This window comes from Schistocerca serialis, chromosome 5, assembly GCF_023864345.2.
Source record: "Schistocerca serialis cubense isolate TAMUIC-IGC-003099 chromosome 5, iqSchSeri2.2, whole genome shotgun sequence".
Classification (NCBI taxonomy): Eukaryota; Metazoa; Arthropoda; class Insecta; order Orthoptera; family Acrididae; genus Schistocerca; species Schistocerca serialis.
This window is the reverse complement of record NC_064642.1, coordinates 95,209,646-95,228,249: the sequence shown is the minus strand read 5'-3', so window position 1 is coordinate 95,228,249 and position 18,604 is coordinate 95,209,646. Positions and strand designations below refer to the sequence as shown.

General features: G+C 43.0%; 1 long non-coding RNA gene across 1 annotated transcript in view; it reads left to right on the top strand.

Moving 5' to 3' along the window:
- LOC126482362 (uncharacterized) overlaps positions 1-13,935 on the top strand; it is an 838,717-nt gene extending 824,782 nt beyond the window's left edge. Inside the window, exon 4 of the long non-coding RNA XR_007587636.1 lies at positions 13,915-13,935. This is a non-coding gene — a long non-coding RNA (uncharacterized LOC126482362). The remainder of the gene's footprint in view (positions 1-13,914) is intronic.
- The last annotated feature ends 4,669 nt before the right edge of the window (positions 13,936-18,604 follow it).

Here is an 18,604-nt window from a genome sequence, read left to right as displayed (position 1 = left end):
ATAAACTCTCGAAATGCTTTTTAAATGCGTCTGTCTGCTCTATTTGTGGTACCGCTTCACCAGTCTCACTCGTTAAAACCAATGTATGTTGCCGGTAGACACCTCTGGAAAATCTTGAGGCCTGGAAAAAGGAGCGTGATGACTTTGACTCTTAGATGGCTATCAACAGATTTTTATGTTACCGTTTCTTCCTCCTTATGAGCTGGTCTGTGTTTCGCCTCACCTCACAATAAGCTATTTTTGTATCATCTGAAGGTTGCTCTAGCCCATTCAGCCTCCTCGCTGAGCTGGTCTCTACGGATTTCCAACATTCTTCATCAAACCAAGGTAAATACTTTGCGTTTCTGAAGGCAAATAAGCTCTTCATTAGCGCTCAGCGCACTACATTCCGTAGTGCCAGCCACTCACCTTTACGTTGTTAGGATATTCCGATGTTGTGATATGTTCTGCAATTTTTTCTTGGTAGCCCTGTCTCACTGCTACACCTTTCAATTTTTCCTTGTCAAAGCGGACCATCCTCTCCGCAATATTTCGCCATTTCGTGGACAGTTTCATACGTAGTTTTGATACGACCAAAAAGTAGTCGGTGTACATATCTACCCCGCGGAAGGTTCGTACATGTTCGACACTTCCATGATGCCCTCGGTCATCTAGAGCATGATCGATCTGGTTCTTCATACTTCCATCTGGGGAAATCCAGGTAACCTTATGTACTTCTTTACGTGGTAAGTACGTGCTTCTGATGGTCATTCTCATTGTTTCAGTTGATTAGCCTGACACCGTTCTCATTGCTTGTTTCATTGCTACTACCATGGCCAATTGTTGGACGATACTCCTTTTCTCTTTCCACTTTGGCGTTGAAATCTCCTATTACAAGTTGGATTGAATGCCTAGGTAGTCTATCTACTACATCTTTTTGCTCGAGATAGAAATTGTTACTTCGTCAGCATGCCCCACCGTCAAAAAGTTCCGGGCTAGTCCCCCATTCAGATCTCTGGGAGGGGACGGCCAAGGGGGAGGTGGTCAAGAGAAAACGATAGAATAACCAACGGAAGGATAACGTTCTTGGAGTTGAGTCATGAAATACACTCCTGGAAATGGAAAAAAGAACACATTGACACCGGTGTGTCAGACCCACCATACTTGCTCCGGACACTGCGAGAGGGCTGTACAAGCAATGATCACATGCACGGCACAGCGGACACACCAGGAACCGCGGTGTTGGCCGTCGAATGGCGCTAGCTGCGCAGCATTTGTGCACCGCCGCCGTCAGTGTCAGCCAGTTTGCCGTGGCATACGGAGCTCCATCGCAGTCTTTAACACTGGTAGTATGCCGCGACAGCGTGGACGTGAACCGTATGTGCAGTTTACGGACTTTGAGCGAGGGCGTATAGTGGGCATGCGGGAGGCCGGGTGGACGAACCGCCGAATTGCTCAACACGTGGGGCGTGAGGTCTCCACAGTACATCGATGTTGTCGCCAGTGGTCGGCGGAAGGTGCACGTGCCCGTCGACCTGGGACCGGACCGCAGCGACGCACGGATGCACGCCAAGACCGTAGGATCCTACGCAGTGCCGTAGGGGACCGCACCGCCACTTCCCAGCAAATTAGGGACACTGTTGCTCCTGGGGTATCGGCGAGGACCATTCGCAACCGTCTCCAAGAAGCTGGGCTACGGTCCCGCACACCGTTAGGCCGTCTTCCGCTCACGCCCCAACATCGTGCAGCCCGCCTCCAGTGGTGTCGCGACAGGCGTGAATGGAGGGACGAATGGAGACGTGTCGTCTTCAGCGATGAGAGTCGCTTCTGCCTTGGTGCCAATGATGGTCGTATGCGTGTTTGGCGCCGTGCAGGTGAGCGCCACAATAAGGACTGCATACGACCGAGGCACACAGGGCCAACACCCGGCATCATGGTGTGGGGAGCGATCTCCTACACTGGCCGTACACCACTGGTGATCGTCGAGGGGACACTGAATAGTGCACGGTACATCCAAACCGTCATCGAACCCATCGTTCTACCATTCCTAGACCGGCAAGGGAACTTGCTGTTCCAACAGGACAATGCACGTCCGCATGTATCCCGTGCCACCCAACGTGCTCTAGAAGGTGTAAGTCAACTACCCTGACCAGCAAGATCTCCGGATCTGTCCCCCATTGAGCATGTTTGGGACTGGATGAAGCGTCGTCTCACGCGGTCTGCACGTCCAGCACGAACGCTGGTCCAACTGAGGCGCCAGGTGGAAATGGCATGGCAAGCCGTTCCACAGGACTACATCCAGCATCTCTACGATCGTCTCCATGGGAGAATAGCAGCCTGCATTGCTGCGAAAGGTGGATATACACTGTACTAGTGCCGACATTGTGCATGCTCTGTTGCCTGTGTCTATGTGCCTGTGGTTCTGTCAGTGTGATCATGTGATGTATCTGACCCCAGGAATGTGTCAATAAAGTTTCCCCTTCCTGGGACAATGAATTCACGGTGTTCTTATTTCAATTTCCAGGAGTGTATAAGAAGTCTGAACATGGTAAGGAAGCTAGGAAATCTGAAAAGGGAATGCTGAGGCTCGATCTAGATATAGTGGGGGTCAGTAAAGTGAAATGGAAAGGAGTTAAGGATTTCTGGTGAGATGAGTATAGGATAATATCAACAGCGTCAGAAACAAAAATAGAACAAATAGGGGACTCAGTATCGGAATCAGGATTTAAAAGAGCATTGGAAGACTTGAGAAATCCACCATTTCCGGTTCTAGCGGCCGAAAACTTCCAGCGTAAGAATTTTGCCAAAGGCCTTGTCAAAGAGGGCGGAGGAACAGACAGAGGGTGAGGACACACTCTTGTTCTTGGGTTGGGAAACTGCCTCTAAAGGCGGACGAATAGGCAGTGATCAACGGCATGAGGATGCAAAAGGCAATGAGAACCACTGCATTAAAGACACATAACGTGTTCTCACAGGACATGTGGCCAGTAACTAAAAAAGTGTCACGATCTCACCGTTGACAAAATATTCCGGAGTTGTCGCCTATTCGGATCTCCAGGAGGGGCTGCCAAGGGTCAGGTGACCATGAGAAAAAGGTTGAATAATCAATGAAAGGATAACGTTCTACGAGTCGGGGCGTGGGATTTCAGAAGCTTGAACGTGGTAGGGAAACTAGAAAATCTGAAAAGGGAAATGCAAAGGCTCAGTCTAGGTATAGTATGGGTCAGTGGAAAGAAGACAAGGATTTCTTGCCAGATGAGTATAGGGTAATATCAACAGCAGTAGAAAATGGTATAACTGGAGTAGGATTCGTTATGAATAGGAAGGTAGGGCAGAGAGTGTGTTACTGTGAACAGTTAAGTGACAGGGTTGTTCGTATCAGAATTGACTGCACACCAACACCGACAAAGATATCTCAGGAGTACATGCCGATGTCGCAAGTTGAACATGACAAGATAGAAGAAGTATATGAGGATATTGAAAGTGTAATACAGTCGTAAAGGGAGGTGAAAATCTAATAGTCATAAGGTACTGGAATGCAGCTCTACGGGAAGGAGCAGAAGAAAAGGTTACGGGAGAATATGGGCTTGGAACAAGAAATGAGAAAGAAGAAAGAGTAATTGAGTTCTGTAATAAATTTCAGCAAGTCATAGCGAATACCACGTTCAAGAATCACAAAAGGAGGAGGTATACTTGCAAAAGGCCGGGTGATACGGTAAGATTTCAGTTAGATTACATGATGATCAGACAGTATACAATATTCTCACAGATGTGCAGCAGCAGACACATCCGACAAATATAGTGCACGGCTTGCAGATACTTGCAACACAAGCGAAAACACGGAGAGAACGACGTGGAGACCAAAACCAGGCTATAAAGTGATTTTTATATCTTTCAAATTTATTAGGAAGACTAATATCTCGCACTATGTACACTGTTTCTTCAAACTAAGGTGACATTGCTCAGCTTTCTCAATTGTGACCGTGCACCGTGGCAGGAAATGTAGATCTTCCAAAAACAAAACTATTTAAAGTTACTTACAATCTGCGAACTTCAAAAATTTTAATCATGAAATTTATGGTTTAGAAAAGTGTTGCAAAATTAGTATCTTACAGACAGTGATCTGCAGTAGCTAGGAGGATAATGTCCCTTTGCTGCTGTTCTTGCTATCTTGGGCTAATCACTGTACCTCCACGTCTCTCCTATAACCAATGTTTGCTACAATTTTGTTTCTTATTCTGGCCTCTCTCTGTCCCTGTGATCTTTCCCCTACCAGGTTGCTTCTAGCTCCAAATTAGTTAGTTTTTGGTGCTATTGTAGATATCACACTTAATTCTCCTTCCTTCTAGTCTTCCACAGTCTTTTCGTCCTGTATTCTTTATAAGAAGTATTTAATTTCGTAATTACTTAGCAGAAGAAAGCGAATAGGTGGAAACAGTACGCCGAAGTTGCGGGCTTTCAAAATAAAATGTGACCCTCAACTACGCACCCTCAGACTCAGAGATGAAAATTTAAAAGTTTTGGCTGGATTCGTTGTCTAGGGGCTGAGATACGTAGTTGCCGCATTACAAGCCAAATACTGCTGAGTCTACAGTATACAATATGAATATACACATGAATCGAATGGTCGAAGGTTCCTGTCACTCGGCAATAGCGAATTTTCAATGTAACATAGGAATTTATAAATGAAAGATTGCAATTAAATGAAATCTGCAGGTACTATTTTTAACGACTTTAAATTATGAGGACGATAGCAGAAGTACCTTTAAGAATGCCGTTTATTACCGCAAAACACTTACTGGTGTCGATGGTCCAGCAATTAAATAAAATGTAAGTTGAATAACAGGGAAATAATAGATTCCTACTTCACGTAATTAGTTATGAACAACAACATAGCTCGCGAGATATTCACTTCTAAAGGCATACTACGTCTTTACTGCAGAAGTCATGAAAATCTCACACGTACACATCGGCACTACGAAATATCTCCCGCGCCTGCGCACAAACTGCTCAACACTCTCCAAGTATTTCCCGCGACCGTCCACCGCGCCTTCCCATCCAGCACTCCCCCGTGTCCTGTGCAACCCGACGCTCCTCCCCCACTTCCATACAGTCTCTCCATTGACTTCGGAAGTCGCCTACTGTAGTAACGAGTGCTGTCATTGGCTAGAGCGCTCCAGCTATGTCTCCAAGCCAACGCCCACTAACAAACATATTGAAACACATGTGGAATACTGGATTTACATTTAAATAGCATGAAATTAAATAAATATTCCTACAGATGAACCATAAACACGCTCTAACACACATTATTAAATACATAAACAAATTAAACAAACAAATATCAAAGGAATAGCAAGCTAAAGTAGGCCAGTAGCCTAATGCCTCTGTGCTTTCTAAAACACAGCAAATATTTGACCAATTTCTGCATGTATAGTACAGGGTGATTCAAAAAGAATACCACAACTTTAGGAATTTAAAACTCTGTAACGACAAAAGGCAGAGCTAAGCACTATCTGTCGGCGAATTAAGGGAGCTATAAAGTTTCATTTAGTTGTACATTTGTTCGCTTGAGGCGCTGTTGACTAGGCGTCAGCGTCAGTTGATGCTAAGATGGCGACCGCTCAACAGAAAGCTTTTTGTGTTATTGAGTACGGCAGAAGTGAATCGACGACAGTTGTTCAGCGTGTTTATACCAACGTTTAATACACCACCTATCAGGAGGTTTAACACCATACTTCGTTCGAAATGCACGCATCCAGCAAGCATTTGTTCGCAGCCCGTGACAGAGTCCTGATCTTACCCCCTGCGATTTTTTCTTATGGGGGTATGTTAAGGATATGGTGTTTCGGCCACCTCTCCCAGCCACCATTGATGATTTGAAACGAGAAATAACAGCAGCTATCCAAACTGTTACGCCTGATATGCTACAGAGAGTGTGGAACGAGTTGGAGTATCGGGTTGATATTGCTCGCGTGTCTGGAGGGGGCCATATTGAACATCTCTGAACTTGATTTTGAGTGAAAAAAACCTTTTTTAAATACTCTTTGTAATTATGTATAACAGAAGGTTATATTATGTTTCTTTCATTAAATACACATTTTTAAAGTTGTGGTATTCTTTTTGAATCACCTTGTATATATCGGATATGAATACAGACATGGACGAATAAATATATTTACAAGCAAGCTGCTAGCGTTTTTTCGTGTAACTGTGGCGTACTTGTGGCCTGACGTGATCAATAGTAATCGACCACTTTGACCTCCAATAACTCATGCACTATTCAAGTTACATGCCGTAATTCATGGCAATTTAGGTTTACACTAATAGTTTTCTAAAGACACGTCGATCCACAAAATCGGATGAACTGTTTAGATTTTGGAGATTCGTTGCTGGGTGTTAATTGTATAATTTATCATCAGATACTAAACTTTAAACTAATAAACATATTGAAAATCTGATTACACCATCAGAATCATTGTGCAAATAATGGTATGAACATGTTTCTTTTTAAGGTATCATGATTCCTCTGGCTATTATTAATTTCTACATGAACTGTGAAATGTCTGCCTGATGGTTTCGCAAAGTCCGCCATCTTTGGCACTCTCGGCACGCAAATCTCCTTCATCGACACAAAGCACAGTCCCCGACACAGCATCAACATGGAATTCCCAGGCACTCGGTCGGCCTGGAACACGCGTTGGGGCTACCCCTCTTGCTCCGCGTAATATTCGGCACCACACAGTTGCTGACAAGCCCCTTTCCAAGCGGCCCGTGCGGCCACGCCAACTCCGAACTTAGAATATTTTCAGGGCGCCACAACTCACCCGTTACCTCACAAACTCCTCTACGAGGGAGACGACTTGTCTGATGCATGTGATTGAGGAGCAAATTGTAGTCGACGTGGAGGTCACAGTATTAGCCTAAGAGTTTAACAGAGTTTTGCAAGACATCAAATACCACACAGCGGATAGATAATTTCCCTTCTGAGTTTCTACAATCATTGGCAGCAGTGACAGCCAAACGACTGTTCAATCTACCACGTGGAATTTATTTATGAGACCGGATACATAATCACACACACCATCAGAGTTTCGGAAAAATATCATACACACAATCCCGAACATCGGAAGGGCAGATAAGTACGAGAACCATCACACAATCAGCTTATCGGTTCCTGCGTCCGGATGGTTGACAAGAACAATATACAGAAGAATTCTTCTGACTGGTTTGACGCAGCCCGACACGAATTCCTCTCCATCTCAGAGTAGCACCTGCAACCTACGTCCTCAATTATTTGCCGGTTGTATTCCAATATCTGTCTTCCTCTACAGCTTCCTCTAGAGCCATGGAAATTCCCTCAAGTTTTAACAGATGTCCTATCATCCTGTCCCTTCTACTTATCAGTGTTTTCCACATATTCCTTTCCTCTCCGATTCTGTGTACAACCTCCTCATTCCTTACCTTATCAGTCCACCTAATTTTCAACAATCGTCTGTAGCACCACATCTAGAAATGCTTCGATTCTCTTCTGTTCCGGTTTTCCCACAGTCCATGTTTGACTACCATGCTATACTCCAGACGTACATTCTCAGAAATTTCTTCGCCAGATTAAGGCCGATATTTCATATTAGTAGACTTCTTTTGCCCAAGAATGCCTTTTTTGCCATAACTAATCTGCTTTTGATGTCCTCCTTCCTCGGTCCGTCATTGGTTATTTTACTGCCTACTTAGCAGAATTCCACAACTTCATCTACTTTGTGACCATCAATCCTGATGTTAAGTTTCTTGATGTTCTCATTTCTACTACTTCTCATTACCTTCGTCTTGCTGCGATTTACTCTCAATCGATACTGTGTACTCATTAGACTGTTCATTTCGTTCAGCAGACCATGTCGTTCTTCTTAACTTTCACTCAGGATAGTAATGCCATGAGGTTGCTATTGATGACGGAACCGTGACTAAAGAAAAATCAAGACACCATCATAGGATTTGTCGATAAGGTTCAAATGTTCCTAAGCACTATGAGACTCAACATCTGAGGTCATCAGTCCCGTAGACTTAGAACTACTTAAACCTAACCAACCTATGGACATCACACACATCCATGCCCGAAGCAGGATTCGAACCTGCGACCGTAGCAGCAGCGCCGTTCCGGAATGAAGCGCCTAGAACCCCTCGGCCACAGCGGCCAGCTGCCGATAAGGAAAAAGCTTTCGACAATGTAAAATGGTGAAAGAGGCTCTAAATTCTGCCAAAAATATGAATAAGCTATAAGGAGAGAAGGATAATCGCTACAGCGCGGAAGCACTTTACGAGATACATCTGAAAGGCCCGCACTTAAAATCACGATTTTCTGGACGGAAGGGGGGCGGGAATGCTCGGTTCCTATTTCAGCAACGAACATTGGGTAAAAAAATGTGGTTTAGCACAAACCAGAGACTATTTGTATAGCCATTCGAACATCAGTCTTACTACAGCTACTTTACATTGTATTAAGCAAGATTTGAACGAAGAACTTAAGCTGGTGCCCAGGCATATTGTGGAAATCAATTAATTCCTTTTGCAAAATATTTTAACTTAGCTGAAATTAATTCTTAGCTAATGGCACCATTTGTATGTGCACCGTTCGCATTTTACGTGCAAAAACAGCCACCTTTATATGTAAAAGACAGTCACCATAGCTCCGGACTGGAGCGAAACCGATACTTCACATTTTGTCCACCGGTTTATCGAACCTAGGTCTAAAGTAAGTTTTAAGAGCTTGAAAAATTCCTGCTTCGTTTGGATTTTACGTGCAAAAACACATTTTTGGGAAATATTTGTAGCGCAACACTTCTATACTTTAAACTTGTACGAATCAGTTCAAATTTTTCACGAAGGTTGATAAATGGATAAAGTCAAAATGAATTATTTGGTCCAATAATCTTTATCCGTTGTTGAGATACAATGGTTTAAAGTCGAACTAAATGCAGCACGTAAATTTCATTCTTACGTGAACTAAATGCGCGGAAACAGTTTAAAGTGAATCAAAGAAATAAAGAAACACATTATTACGACAAAATTGAAAACTCACTTTCAGAAACCTACTTCATTTTGATTTTACGCGCAAAAAAACACATTGTTTGTGAATTTATTACGTTTGAGACTTGTTCGAATTGTTTCATATTTTATAAGAAGGTAGACAAATACTTGTTTTGTTAAAGCTTAAGCTGTACCATATCAGCCGACGCGCGAGTAAGGAAAAAGAAAAAAAATACATCAATTGCCAAACTAAGCAGGTCGAATGTCAAAATTATGGTAAAGGTTGGGAACCAGAATGAAAAATGCTTCTATCGTAGCGCCAAAATAGGCTAATCTGTCTTGGGCAGAGTTATGGATGTTTCTATTACATCCCTAACGATAGTAGCGTGTTTTATACTACGATAATGAAAAGCCGGCCTTGGTTGCCGAGCGGTTCTAGGCGCTTCAGTCTGGAACCGCGCGACTGCAACGGTCGCAGATTCAAATCCTGCCTCGGGCATGGATGTGTGTGATGTCCTTAGGCTAGTTAGGTTTACGTAGTTCTAAGTTCTAGAGGACTGATGACCTCAGATGTTAAGTCCCATAGTGCTCAGCGCCATTTGAACCGTTTGAACCATCTGTCTACTTAACTTGGAACGTTCTTCAGCATCACCACGTTTAAAATTTTCGTAGTCGCTTCCTTTCTCTTCTTCTTCTTCTTCTTCTTTTTCTCCTTCTTCGTGTTTGCATGGATCCAATTTCCTCATCAAAGCCTTACTCCAGATAGTAGATTCATGAACTCCCTCCTTATGTCCATGTCAATATTATAACATCCTCACTTCCATGTCAATGTCTGATAACACCAGAAGAGCTCATTTTGGACATACTCTTTCTTTGTCGGTGCAAGGTAGTTCTGATTTTTTGTTGCTACTGCCTGTTCGTGTAGTCTAGCTTCGTAACTAGGAGAATTCTTTCACTGTTTTTACTAATGTGTTTTTGTCAATTCTGATGTCAAACAAGTTGTTATTCTATACTTCGCATCGCCTTTTACTTTGTATTGCTTGTTCTTAAAGCTATAGACCTCGCTGGGTATGGTACCCGTTCATTTATACAAGTGTAGAGGTCCTGGTTACATCCGTCAGGAAGGACTACGTCATAGGCATATTCTTCCCTTGCACTTTCAATCCTTTTCCGAAATATTTTCTCACGAGGGGTTTGATGCTTTGATGTTTAGCAGTTCTGTTAGTTTTTGTCGCTAATTATCTCTACGTCAGCAAGAGGATAGGTTTCATCTAACCACCGTCCTGTTCGTGACACCTCGTAGAATCACTGTTTTGTGAAACATGGGGTCCAGATTGCACTGTCACACTCATCTCTTGAATGTATAGAAGAGTAAAAAAAAAGTAGCTTCATGACAATTGTTCCGCTCGTAAAAGCACAAACGATATACATATTAATTGTTATGGAAATATCTCATCATTTGAATGCTAAATAAATCATTTAAAAGTCTGACATTGTTCCTATTAAAATGGAACGGACAATTATTAATGAAATTTAATTTGGTAGTATGTAATTAATAACGGACGCCATTGATTTGATGTTTAATTTTCTGCACAAGAGTTCGCTAAATGGGCTTTAGGGGTTTCACAAAGAACGACGATCATGCTTAACGGAAAAATTGTGAAAAGAATGTAGAACAGTGGACAGAAGCTTGCGAGGGCTCTCGTGAGCTAGTGCCAGGTACTTTCTAAATCAGTGAGTCCTTATTAAAGATTTACAGATGTCATAAAAATCTAATATTTTAAGCAAATGGTATGTTGAATACGTTTTTTCTCCGCGAATCGCTACAAAATACGTTACAGTGGACACGCCTTTCTTTTGCCAAGTGTTGAGATATCTTCTCTTTGTACTCACCAGCAACCGTAGGTACTACTTCTATTATTTTCTTTGCTGTTAGTTCTCAAACGTTATCCTACATGTACTTTGGGAATTGTAGAACATCCGCATACTCTGCTCTGAGAACTAGTACTCGGTACTTTCTAAGTACTTTTCCTATGATAATTTGTGTCCGATGATTGAAAGTTTTGAATTCTCCTGTTAGAGTCTCTCAATATTCGGATGCCACCGATTAAAATGCCATATGCTTGAGCAAAATTTCTCTACGGTATATAATTATAACGAATATTTCAAAAATTTCTCTGTCCTACGTGTTAGGTGTAAGTCGTTGCATAAGGCAGATATTTGATCAGTATTAATGTGAATATCACAGTTTTGAGGAGTAACACTTCCTTGTAGATAATCCTGTGAGCTTTGTAAATTTTGCTAACATTGTTTTTAGGAAGTACCAACATCATTAATGGAGTAATAAGTGTTTTAAATAGGTGAGACCACTATGATTTACTGAATAAGACAATTATCTGATAGTTCACAGAAATGTAATAATGCAAAATTTTGGCGTCAGATCGAATTGTCATCATTATACCTGCTAATAGAGACACCTCAGTATGATGCTGAAATAGTGTTTTGACAATATGTTTTGGCGGGATATCCTGAAATGTCTTATTCAAAATTTCTGGCCTGCAAACGTACTTTTTCAATGACACATAAAATGTCCTAATGTGTAAACCTTACATTTATATTCTTTAAACCTCGATTATTGTTCATTATATAGTTGTTCTGACGATAGTCTCATATGTGACGTATTCCTGGAAAAAGCTCCAGAAGCTACAGAACATCATTATCATCATAATCGGCAGCAGCAGCAGCAACAGCACCAGCAGTAGAAACGTCAGCATCACCATCAGCATTAACGGCAATAATAATAACAATAATAATAATAGCTTCTTCCGTTTGATGTCGCCTAATCTCCAGCAAAGAAATCACTAGTCCATCTACTATCCATTTGCGTGCCTATGTTTCTCAACCCCATATATGTCATTTTAACTGTGGACGTAATGACGTCATCTAGCCTATCGCCAGATATCCTTTTTTGTTAACCTGCCTCTCTTATTATTTCCAACAAGCAACTCTCCATCATGAGGTGAGTGACCTCTGTGTATGAATGGTTTTCGCTTTAAAAGCGCGAGTCCCACTATTATTATTCAAAACTGGTAACACACACTGATTACAAAGTTCCCACGTCAAATACATTTGAATCTTCGCTTTGAAAACTGTTTAGTTACATAAATCAGTCCACGCCATTTTTAATCATCTATTGATTTACTGTCCTCCTAGTCGTCGTGGTCAACTGTCTGAAATCAAAATCTCATGAAATGATTATGTGAGTGGTTCGTTTATTTGTGCAACGATTTGTCTGCTGGACAACATTTTAGTCTTATTATGATCGAATTTTATGCTAACTTACCCTGCTAAGTTGATCTATTAGTTTACCTGGGCAATACACAAACGATACTGTGTCATTAGAAAACGAAGCTAATCCAGTCTCGTGAATCGTGAATTACACTATACCGTCTCTACACTAAACTGATTAAGCTATCGACAGATACTTGGCTGTTTCGGTGAACAATACTAGCACTACCGATTCTGAAAGTACGTTCAGATTCTGCTATTAATTTAAAAGGGAATCTAAATTCTGCTAATGGCTTTGAAAAACCTTTTTTAATCAGCCACAAACTGTAAACCGAGCTTCGCTGATTCGATAAGACAAACGTTTACATGTTATTCTTCGCGGCTTTTACTGAAACGCTATCATGGTTTCCACTCCAGCCCGTGCTCAGCGAAATTATTTAATTGGTTGGTTTTATTGCGCTGGGAACAAATTTATTTTTATTCCATGGACTTTTATCCAGCAAATGGAATTTTTTTTCGCTACCGTCATCCACAAGATTATTTCTCGTGTTTTGGGCGCTATTTCCAGCCTAAGAAATTATAATAGAATGTTTTCGATTAAGACTAAAGCTTCCACTGTCTTAGTATTTACATATTTACTTTTATGCATACTTGACGAAAGTATATATAATATGCATAAACGTAGCAAAAAGTACAACACCAATAAATTTCATTTGGCATATACGAACTTTTTACTTAGGAAAGTACTCCAATTGGTGGTATTATTACACCTTGGGAATTGAACTCGCACACTAAAAGTAGTCACATGGAATCAAAGAGGGCCTCGATGTGTTATTGAGGAATCTTCCTCCGCGTGTTTCCTATGGGACTCCATAAAACGTTTATAGAACATGCTGTACGAGTGTGCTGAACATGTCAGCATGTCATTTGACGCGTGTTTGGTGAGCGAGCATCTACAACGTATGCTGGAAGAAAGCGACGAACATGTCCCATCGACATCTACATACATTCTGTGTAAGTCTTTGTCTATTGCGTGCCATAGGGTTAGTCACTTCCTTTTCTGTTCCACTCGAAATACACCGAGCGAAAAATGAATGCTCGTATGTCTCTGTATCTCCGTAGGCGAAATATACGAGTACGTTGGAGGCAGTAGAACAGTTCTACAGTCAGCTTCAGATGGCAGTTCTCTACATTTTTTCTCAATAGTGTTTCTCGAAAAGAACGTTGCCTTACCTCCAGGTATTCGCATTTCAGCTCCCGTCTCCGTAATACTAGCGACCTTTTTGAACCTATCGGTAACAAATCTGGCAGTCCGCCTCTGAATTGCTTCGCTGCCTTCCTTTAATCCTACTTCGAGCGGATACGAAACACTCGAGCACTAGTGACCTAAATGTGGTCTCCTTTACGGAAGAACCACAGTTTTCTGAAACCGAAGTCGACCATTCCTCTTCCCTACTGTAATTCTTACACACTCGTTGCTTTTCGTATCGCTTTGCAACGTTACGCCTGACATTTAATCGATGTGACTGTCCCAAGAAGCACACTACTAATGCTATCTTCTAACATTACGGCTTTGTTTTTCCTACTCATCTGCATCAACTTACACTTTTTCTACATTTTCAGATAGGTGCCATTCATCGCCCGATCTACAAGGGTAAGTCAATTATTATCCACAATTCAGTTCTATTTTTGTTTATGTTGGTAGTACTGTCGTTTTACTTTGATGACGCATGCTTCGTTTATTTGTTGTTATATCGTTGCAATTTTCAAGATGCTTGGTTAGTTTCGTTATCGCTGCCATGCTGTTAATCATGGCTGCTCCGCTGTCTATTTGTAACAAAGAAGAGCAACGTTCAAAAAAACGGCTCTGAGCACTATGGGACCTAATTTCTGAGGTCATCAGTCCCGTAGAACTTAGAACTACTTTAACCTTACTAACCTAAGGACATCACACACATCCATGCCCGAGGCAGGATTCGAACCTGCGACCGCTACCAACTGTAGCGCCTAGAACCGCTCGGCCACTCCGGAAGCCAGCTACGTTCAGTTATCAGTTTTTTGTGGCCGGAGGGCATATCAGTGGCCGAAATTCATCTTAAACTTTCGCTAAAGTACGGGAACAGTGTTTTGCCACAACGAAGTGTCTACGAATGGATTGAAAAATTCCGAAATGGTCGCACAAGTGTTACGCACGATGAAAGAGCCGGACGACCGTTTACCGCCACAAATGAAGAAACCATTGAGCGTTCAAGTGAAATGATTCTCTTAGACAGACGATAACTACTGACGAAGTGGCACGTCGTCTGCAAATTAGTCACGGTTCTGCTTACGAAATCACCCACAACAGACTTGGGTTTCATAAAGTTTGTGCAAGATGGGTCCCAAAACAACTCACACAGTTGCATAAAGAAACGCGCTTGGACATCTGCAAAAAAACATTTGGATCGGTATGGTAACGAAGGGGACAATTTCGTAGATAGTATCATTACTGGTGACGAAACATGGATCCATCATGCAGAGTAAACTGCAGAGTAAACGGCAGAGTATGGAATGGAAACATCCAAATTCGCCGTGCAAGAAAAAGTTCAAGACCCAACCGTCCGCAGGAAAACTGACGCTTACGGCTTTTTGGGAATCACACGGTCCAGTACTGGAACATTATGGGGAAAGGGTCGCAACAATAAACAGTATAAATTACAGTGAGATGCTTACTGCCAACCTAATCCCTGCAATTCGAAACAAACGCCGAGGATTTCCGTCAAAAGGCGTTTTGTTGTTGCACGACAGTGCCCATCCGCATTCTGCTGCTCACACTTCTGAAACGCCCCAGAAACTCAAATTTGAAGTACTGGATAATCCTCCATATAGTCCCGATATTGCCCCTTCTGACTATCACTTGTCTAGTCCACTCAGACAGACATTGAGGGACCGTATATTTGCCACGGACGAAGCAGTGAAAGAAGCGGTGCATTCCTGGCTCGCAGCTCAACCGAGAACCTTATTTTATGAGGGCGTCAGTAAGCTTGTACAACGATGAACCAAGTTCGTTGAAACGCTAAGAGACTACGTGAAAAAAATGATGTTCTTGTAAGTTCTCTATTTGATTACAATAAAATTTTATAGCTACTTTGCGGATAATAATTGACTTACCGTCGTAGAAATATTGTCTAAGTCAACTTTTATTATCCTGTAGTTACTCAACGATGACGCCCGCACGTACATCACAACGTCACCAAAAAACATCCGCGATTGCTCCTCACTCTATCAGCCAGATCACTAATGTGTATGGAAAATAATAGCTGTCCTATCGCACAGGGACACTCCTGATGATGTCCGCCCCGGTAACTGAATGGTCAACGTGACGGATTGTCAGTCCTCTGGGCCCGGGTTCGATCTCCGGCTGGGTCGGGGAGTTTTCTCCGCCCAGGGACTGGCTGTTGTGCTGTCTTCATCATCCTATCACCCTCATCGACTGCAGGTCGCCGAAGTGGCGTCAAATTGAAAGGCCGGCACCCGGCAAACGGCCTGCCCAACGGGGGGCCCTAGCCATACTATTAAATAAATACTCCTGATGATACACTTATCTCTGATCAACATTCGCTGTCGAGGACAATGTGTGGGGTCCTGTTACGTAAGGAGTCTTCTAGCCACTCACACGTGTGGAAACCTGTTTCGTGTGCTCATACCTTCGTTAAGAGTTCACAGTGGTCCAATGTGTGAAATGCTTTACGAAACGCTAGGAACATGAACTATGCCTGTTGCCTTTGATCCATAGTTGTCAGGATATCATGTGAGAAAAGGCAAGCTGACTTGCGCACGAGCGATTCTTTCTAAGACTTTGCTGACTCGTACGACGGAAACTTTTCTGCCTCAAAGAAATTTATTACATTCGACCTGAGACTATGTTCAAGAGTTCTGTACAAACCAGTTATATTTCAGACACATTTTCTGGTAGGAGAGGGCCAAGAGGCAGGAAATCTGTGGTATCCATCGTTTTTTGTGGGCGGACGTTATCGTACCGAAATTTACGCAGCTTTCGGAGTTGTTCGAACGAGAGACTCATTCTCTGACACCAATAAGATTTTGTTCAAATGGCTCTGAGAACTATGGGACTTAACTTCTGAAGTCATCAGTCCCCTAGAACTTAGAACTACTTAAACCTAACTAAAGTAAAGACATCACACACATCCATGCGCGAGGCAGGATTCGAACCTGCGACCTAAGCGGTCGCGGGGTTCCAGACTGTAGCGCCTACAACCGCTCGGCCACTCCGGCCGGCTAAGTTTTTGTAGATGCCTTCAGAGTAGAGATCATGTGTTGCATACTGTGGCGCTCCGAAGTACCTCAGTTCGTTTTCGTTTGCTGTGCTTTCCAACAACTCATGTTTCCAGGTTGGGTTGGTTGGTAGGATGATTTTGGGGGAGGGAAGCAAGGAGCGAGGTTATCGGTCGCATCAGATTATGGAAGGAAGGGGAAGAAAGTCCAGAGTGCCCTTTCAAAGGAACCATTCCAGCATTTGCCTGAAGCGATTTAAGGAAATCACGGAAAACCTAAATCAGGATGGCCGAAAGGAGATTTGAAAAGTCGTCCTCCCGAATGCGAATCCAGGGTGCTAACCACTGCGCCACCTCGCCTGGTTCCAGATTGGGTCCGTCATCGTAGTGTTTATAACGTACACAGTCATTACTGAAAGATAAAAACGGGAAAGTTCAAAGATGCTTCATTTAGTTCATTCGGTTTGTCAGGGACATCGTTTTCGTGCCCCTTGCGGAAAAGATCACTGTGGTTCGTGAACAACTGAAACCTGCGGGACGGTGCGAGTACCAATGCAGCCAGCAGCAGACGCATTTGTCGGCGTTTTCACTGCATTTCCATACCGGTCGGACTGCTCGTGCACCGACATTGCGGGTGAAGCTGTCTGCCAGATGTGTAGCAATTTGAATACGGTGCGTTTATAGAGTGCGGTGCTGTTTTGCTGGTATCGCTCTCGCGCGGCAAAGTCCAGTGTTGCCACGTGAGCTCCCCTGGCTGTGGAGGCAGGCTCGGAGGCATCGACTGTCTCTTTGCCGCCTGGTGTGACAGAATGTGCACCTCCTGCAGGACAGCACCATGGTGGCAGTTGAATGCTTCGCTGCAGCAGTACTTTGGAAGTCTTATAGACTGTTGGATTCCTGCGGCTGCGGGACGGGTTGGACAGTACATTCTTGCCAGGATTTCATAGACGAATAGAGTTAGCAGCGAACTGGAATCGTTGGTGTTGCTTTACACTGATTTTATTTCACATTGGCGTCTACCAATTTTAAGTTGCTACTGTCTTCATCACATCGTTGAACTGAGATACTTTGGTTGTGTGGTTTATAATCTCACAGGTTCAGGCAACATGTGCGTTCGGCTACAATTTTGAATGTCGTGCTAAGGAGGCTTCTGCATTGGACAGTTGCTCATTTGGCTGTTAATTAAGTTGCTCGTTGTATGAGGTTGTGCCGGTACCTTCCTGCTACAAGGTTGTATAGTCTTGTTGCGAACGATGAGTGTCTTGACCTGTTAGGTTAATGTTTGAAGATTGAAGTTGGGATTGCTTCTTTGTGGATGAAATTTGTTAAGGTATTTGTGAGTCGAACATCGAGCCAACTGTTATTGTTGAGTGGCTACGCTGTGGCGAAAGTTGGTTTAAGTTTTCAGTCCTGTCTATTGCGAACGGATGTTGACTTGGCGCCGGCCGCGGTGGCCGTGCGGTTCTAGGCGCTCCAGTCCGGAGCCGCGCTGCTGCTACGGTCACAGGTTCGAATCCTGCCTCGGGCATGGGTGTGTGTGATGTCCTTAGGTTAGGTTTAAGTAGTTCTAAGTTCTAGGGGACTGATGACCACAGCAGTTGAGTCCCATAGTGCTCAGAGCCATTTGAACCATTTTTTTTGTTGACTTGGCCAAACGCAAAATAGTGCCAGCTTCTTGGTCACACTGTGTAAACCACAAGTGGAGTGCTCACATTCAAATATGTTAAATAGCCTCTGTAGTTCCAGGTTAAGGTTAACCTGCAGTATAAGATATTAATGGAGAATAGGGCTAGTCTCTTATTACTAATTAAGTGAGTATATACAGCGGTTTTTCTCGCATAAGGCTGTGCACGTTACTACCTGCTTAACGTTTGTTATTATTACAAAGGCTACCGCCGGAAACCTATGGCTGCCGAGTACTGAGCTATTTTTATGACGCGCTAGCCAATATAAGTGGTGCTTTTACGTAGTGGCTACGTATGTTAGCGTCCGAATTAATAAATGTAGTAGCCATACACTGGGTGTCGTTTGAGCCGCTG